A 5830-nucleotide genomic window follows, 5' to 3' on the forward strand; every position below is an offset into this window, starting at 1 on the left:
CAGAATAGATTGTTTCTGCATAAAGTGACATGTAGGAATAGTCTAGTGTCCCCCCTAAAAATAAAAAAAGTATGTTTTAAACAAAAGATGCCTCATGTTCTATTCTATTTGCAGGAGGAATATTTTGAAGAAAGCATAATCATGTGCCTTAAAATTCTGATTTGCAATGTGCACATTTTAGAAGCGTTTAAGGTGCCATCCTTTTAAATTCTTCTGATCGCCACCACATTTCGTTGTTCCTCCACTGTGTGTTCTTCTGAAGATGCACCCATGCCTTGTAAAAATAATGGAGGTGGGGACATAGGAAGCTGCCTTATATTGGTCTGTCTAGTTCAGTATTGACTCCTCAATGTGTAGGCAAACTATGGCCTGGGGGCCAGATCCTGCCCAAATGCCTTCTAAATCCGGTCCTTGGACGATCCAGGAATCAGCGTGTTTTTACATGAGTAGAATGTGTGCTTTTATTTAAAATGCATCTCTGGGTTATTTATGGGGCAAAGGAATTTGTTCATTTTCCCCCTTCAAAATACAGTCCGGCCCTCCATAAGGTCTGAGGGACAGTGGACTGACCCCCTGCTGAAAAAGTTTGCTGACCCCTCTGACTGGCTGTAGTCCTCCAGAGTTTCAGGCAAGAATCTTATTCCCAGACCTGCCTGGAGACACTGGACAAATGTAATATTTACATGCCAACATTAGGCCCATTAGGGCATCTTGGTGGTTTGCAACCAATGGCCATATCAGAACTGCAATAAAGCCAATCTAAAAGGCAATGGGTTGTATCCAATGGTATCCTTGCCCTAGTGGAAAGCACATACATGCTTGCAAGCTGGAGCTGACATTTTTTCCTGAGCAACCTCATCCACTGCAGCTTCCTGTTCCCCTCCAGGAAATCTACTACTGATGGTGAACCTGTAGAATAGAATGTGATGTGGAGGGTTTGGGGGATAATAGATGGGACAACTTATACCAGACTTTATGGCAGGAGGAAACAGAGAGCTCACATAGAATCATAGAATCATAGAATCATAGAGTTGGAAGAGACCACAAGGGCCATCGAGTCCAACCCCCTGCCAAGCAGGAAACACCATCAGAGCACTCCTGACATATGGTTGTCAAGCCTCTGCTTAAAGACCTCCAAACAAGGAGACTCCACCACACTCCTTGGCAGCAAATTCCACTGTCGAACAGCTCTTACTGTCAGGAAGTTCTTCCTAATGTTTAGGTGGAATCTTCTTTCTTGTAGTTTGGATCCATTGCTCCATGTCCGCTTCTCTGGAGCAGCAGAAAACAACCTTTCTCCCTCCTCTATGTGACATCCTTTTATATATTTGAACATGGCTATCATATCACCCCTTAACCTCCTCTTCTCCAGGCTAAACATGCCCAACTCCCTTAGCCGTTCCTCATAAGGCATCGTTTCCAGGCCTTTGACCATTTTGGTTGCCCTCCTCTGGACACGTTCCAGTTTGTCAGTGTCCTTCTTGAACTGTGGTGCCCAGAACTGGACACAGTACTCCAGGTGAGGTCTGACCAGAGCAGAATACAGTGGCACTATTACTTCCCTTGATCTAGATGCTATACTCCTATTGATGCAGCCCAGAATTGCATTGGCTTTTTTAGCTGCCGCGTCACACTGTTGGCTCATGTCAAGTTTGTGGTCAACCAAGACTCCTAGATCCTTTTCACATCTACTGCTCTCAAGCCAGGTGTCCCCCATCTTGTATTTGTGCCTCTCATTTTTTTTGCCCAAGTGCAATACTTTACATTTCTCCCTGTTAAAATTCATCTTGTTTGTTTTTGCCCAGTTCTCTAATCTGCCAAGGTCATTTTGAAGTGTGATCCTGTCCTCTGGGGTGTTAGCCACCCCTCCCAATTTGGTGTCATCTGCAAATTTGATCAGGATGCCCTTGAGTCCATCATCCAAGTCGTTGATAAAGATGTTGAATAAGACCGGGCCCAAGACAGAACCCTGTGGTACCCCACTTGTCACTCTTCTCCAGGATGAAGAGGAACCATTGATGAGCACCCTTTGGGTTCGGTCAGTCAGCCAGTTACAAATCCACTGAGTGGTAGCATAGTCAAGACCGCATTTTACCAGCTTCTTTACAAGAATATCATGGGGCACCTTGTCAAATGCCTTGCTGAAATCAAGGTAGGCTACATCCACTGCGTTCCCTTCATCTACCAGGCTTGTAATTCTGTCGAAAAACGAGATCAGGTTAGTCTGACATGACTTATTTTTCAGAAATCCATGCTGACTATTGGTGAGCACAGCATTCCTTTCTAGGTGCTCACAGACTGTTTGCTTAATGATCTGCTCCAGAATCTTCCCTGGTATTGATGTCAGACTGACTGGGCGGTAATTATTTGGGTCCTCTCTTTTCCCCTTTTTGAAAATAGGGACAACATTTGCCCTCCTCCAGTCTGCCGGGACTTCTCCTGTTCTCCAGGAATTCTCAAAGATGACTGCCAGTTGTTCTGAGATCACATCTGCCAGTTCTTTTAATACTCTTGGATGCAGTTCATCTGGCCCTACCAATTTGGCCTACCAATTTGGGCCTACCAGTAGGCCTACCAATTTGGGCCACAGCCCAATGTTTCTTTAAAGAAACCAGAAGACTGTGAATGGGAAGTCCCCAATTCCCATCTTATTTGAGTCATGGATTTACTTCTCTTTCAGCTGAAGCAATATGGTCACACAGATATATTGACTTACTTTAAATATTTTTTTAGCAGTAGCATATTATTACTCTTACCATCCATGTGTTCAACTGCAGTGGTACCTCAGGTTACATACGCTTCAGGTTACATACACTTCAGGTTACACACTCTGCTAACCCAGAAATAGTGCTTTAGGTTAAGAACTTTGCTTCAGGATAAGAACAGAAATTGGGCTCTGGTGGCGCGGCAGCAGCTGGAGGCCCCATTAGCTAAAGTGGTGCTTCAGGTTAAGAACAGTTTCAGGTTAAGAACGGACCTCCAGAACGAATTAAGTACTTAACCTGAGGTACCACTGTATCTCAGACTCACTTTGATCTCCAATGTGGCCCAACTCTCCAGTTATTACAAAGTGAGGTGCTTCTGGCAAAATGCTCCTTGGGATCAGTGGGCCCCCTGGGCTAGCTTACCATCAGTGGCGGGCAATGGCACTGCTGTGATCTGAAGCAGGCAGCCACGAGCCATTTGTCATTTTAACTACCCAGAAGAATCAGGAGGGACTGTGGCCCAAAAAAGGTATCAGCCATTGTGGGTCATGCTGGGGCATTCGGCCCTTTGTAACTGCCTGATAGTACCAGGTGCTGCCACTGGGTCTGGCTGTGCATTGAGTTTCCAGAGGTGCTGTGTGGAAAATGCCTGCATTCTTTTCCAGCTGCTCTCCATCAATTAATGAGAAAAGCCTGTATTTGATCATTATCAAAGGGGAGTGAAATTTTGGAGGAATTATCATTGGTACAGGGCTTTTGTGTGTGTTTTTACCTTATTTTCAAGGTGGCCATGGGATGCTTGTGAGTGCCTTTGCTCTGCAGCCTTCCTGGGTGTCGCACTTATGGAAATCCTGATTTGGGCTGTGCTGTAAGTGTAGGAGGCAAGTATGCTGCCTATCATGTGTCTGACCACTGTTGCTCTTTTAAATGTGAAGTCTTTGCATTTTTAAGAAAATCAGTGCAGAAATTGGTTTTTAAAAACATAAACAGGAGTTCCCTAAAAAAGAAAAAACCCCAGCATGCATCTAATGTGCTCAGTAGCCCAATCGCCTGTCTTCTAACACTTCACTTAAAACCCAGTGGCATTGTGGCTTTAACTCCTCTCTTGGGGATTTCTGCGATCAGGAAGCACAGGCAGCTAGGGAGGCTGCAGAGTCCTGAAGGAATATTTATTGGGAAGAAACTATCCATGGATATGTTGCAATTAAGCTCAGTCCTGCATCCACTGGAAGCAATCCTGAAGCACCTTGAGAAGTTGTCGGAAAAGTGGAAGCCTTCTTCATAGGTGATCAAAATGTTTGAGAAACTGGAGGACAGGTTTTCACATGGTACAGCCTCCCATCTGGACACAGAGCTGATGCAGTCCGGCTTCCACAAGATTGGCACATCATGCACTTTCAGACCACACCAGGGATTCTGCACTGGCTGTTGATAACACAAGTGCTGAGCACTAGCTATTTCATGCTGTAGTCCTCCTCCTCCTATCCTCCCCCCCTTTGCTTTGTGTCTTTGATTTTCCTGATGGACAAAGAGGAAGAAAAAACCTTAAACAAGGAAAGGAAAGGAAATGGCGGCAGGTGGTTCAACCTGCTTTTAATCAGGTAATGTTCCAGTTGCACAGCCCTCAAAGAAACCGCTCTGATAGGCTTTAATATTCCATGCCAAAATGCATCAGGGTTTCTTTTATTTCATTCGCACACCTAGAAGTTCTACTTAATGACTTAAGTCCTATAGGTCTGGAGGAGCTTTCTTCATCAGCCTTAAGTGCAAAATCCAATTGCAAATGACATAATGCATTAATGTGCTCTCAGGCTTGCACCAGTGGGAAGGATCTGCCTCTTTCCAGGATGTGCCCTTTCAGAAGCTTTGGCATGATACATTGGACTAATGAAATTGCTTGAGCAGCTGGCTGCAAAGTGCCCGCTTTCAAATCGTCTAAGGAAATGTAAAAAGATATTGTTGTTGCTGGTAGTTTATTTATACAGATTTTCTGTTTAAACAAGTGTGTGTCTATTGCTTTTGTAAGCATGTAAAACAGCAATCATGGCTGAACAAGTGTCACAAATTCAGAGTGTATTTAGTGCCCAGAGTATATTTATTCTGTGTGGTTCTCCCCCCCCCCCCCGCACCTTAGGGACCCTGCTGTGTTGCTGCATAGCTGTAAAAGTGCATTATGCAGACATGATGGCCTCCTAAAATTATTCTCCTTGTTTGCAGGAGGCAAAATAGAGGTAGCCATTTTAGCAAATGTTCTTGGGGTAGGAGCAGAATTCTTCAGCTGTGTAGAGAAGGGTGTTGAAAAAGAAAATTATCAGAAAATTTAATATACTTTTTTAAAGGGACCTTGACTGAATGGGACTATAGTATATAGTTACTTCCTTCATTCACCAGTATGAACTAATAGGCAAAGAAAGGGGGACAAGAAGAAGAAGAAGAAGAAGAAGAAGAAGAAGAAGAAGAAGAAGAAAAAGAAGACGAAGAAGAAGAAGAAGAAGAAGAAGAAGAAGAAGAAGAAGAAGAAGAGGAGGAGGGAAAGTCCATTGCTTCCTTCCATCGTTTTAAAATATATTGGGCTAGATGCACAGTTGTGCTCAAAACTTCCCCATCCTACTAATGGGTGGAGAAGCTGAGGGGCATTTTGCCAAATATTCTCCAAGTGTGAGGGAACATTTCCAACCATTTACAGTGGTACCTCAGGTTACAGATACTTCAGGTTACAGACTCCGCTAACCCAGAAATAGTTCCTTGGGTTAAGAACTTTGCTTCAGGATGAGAACAGAAATTGTGCTCTGGCGGCATGGTGCCAGCGGGAGGCCCCATTAGCTAAAGTGGTACCTCAGCTTAAGAACAGTTTCAGGTTAAGAACCGACCTCCGGAACGAATTAAGTTCTTAACCCGAGGGACCACTGTACAGACAGAACCTGAAAAAAAAAATCTGAGAGAATATCTCAGGTCACCTCTGCACTGTACTTTTGAGGCAGCATCATACCACTTTAAGCAGTAATGGCCTTTCCCAAAGAATCCTGGGAGCTGTGGTTTGTTAATGATGCTAGGTGAGTTGCTAGGTGATCCCTATTCCCTACACAAAACTTCAGTTCCCAGAGTTCTCTGGGGAGAGGGATGGT

At 44.3% G+C, this 5830-nt stretch overlaps 1 long non-coding RNA gene across 1 annotated transcript; it reads right to left on the reverse strand.

Moving 5' to 3' along the window:
- Nucleotides 1–3853: 3853 nt before the first annotated feature.
- Nucleotides 3854–5719, reverse strand: LOC308477575. The gene is made up of 2 exons (XR_013986644.1): nucleotides 5663–5719; nucleotides 3854–4223 (listed from the first exon to the last, which is right to left on the reverse strand). It is a non-coding gene; the product is annotated as an uncharacterized lncRNA (long non-coding RNA).
- Nucleotides 5720–5830: the final 111 nt, after the last annotated feature.

This window comes from Podarcis pityusensis (genome assembly GCF_964106645.2).
Source record: "Podarcis pityusensis genome assembly, chromosome: 5".
NCBI lineage: Eukaryota > Metazoa > Chordata > Lepidosauria > Squamata > Lacertidae > Podarcis > Podarcis pityusensis.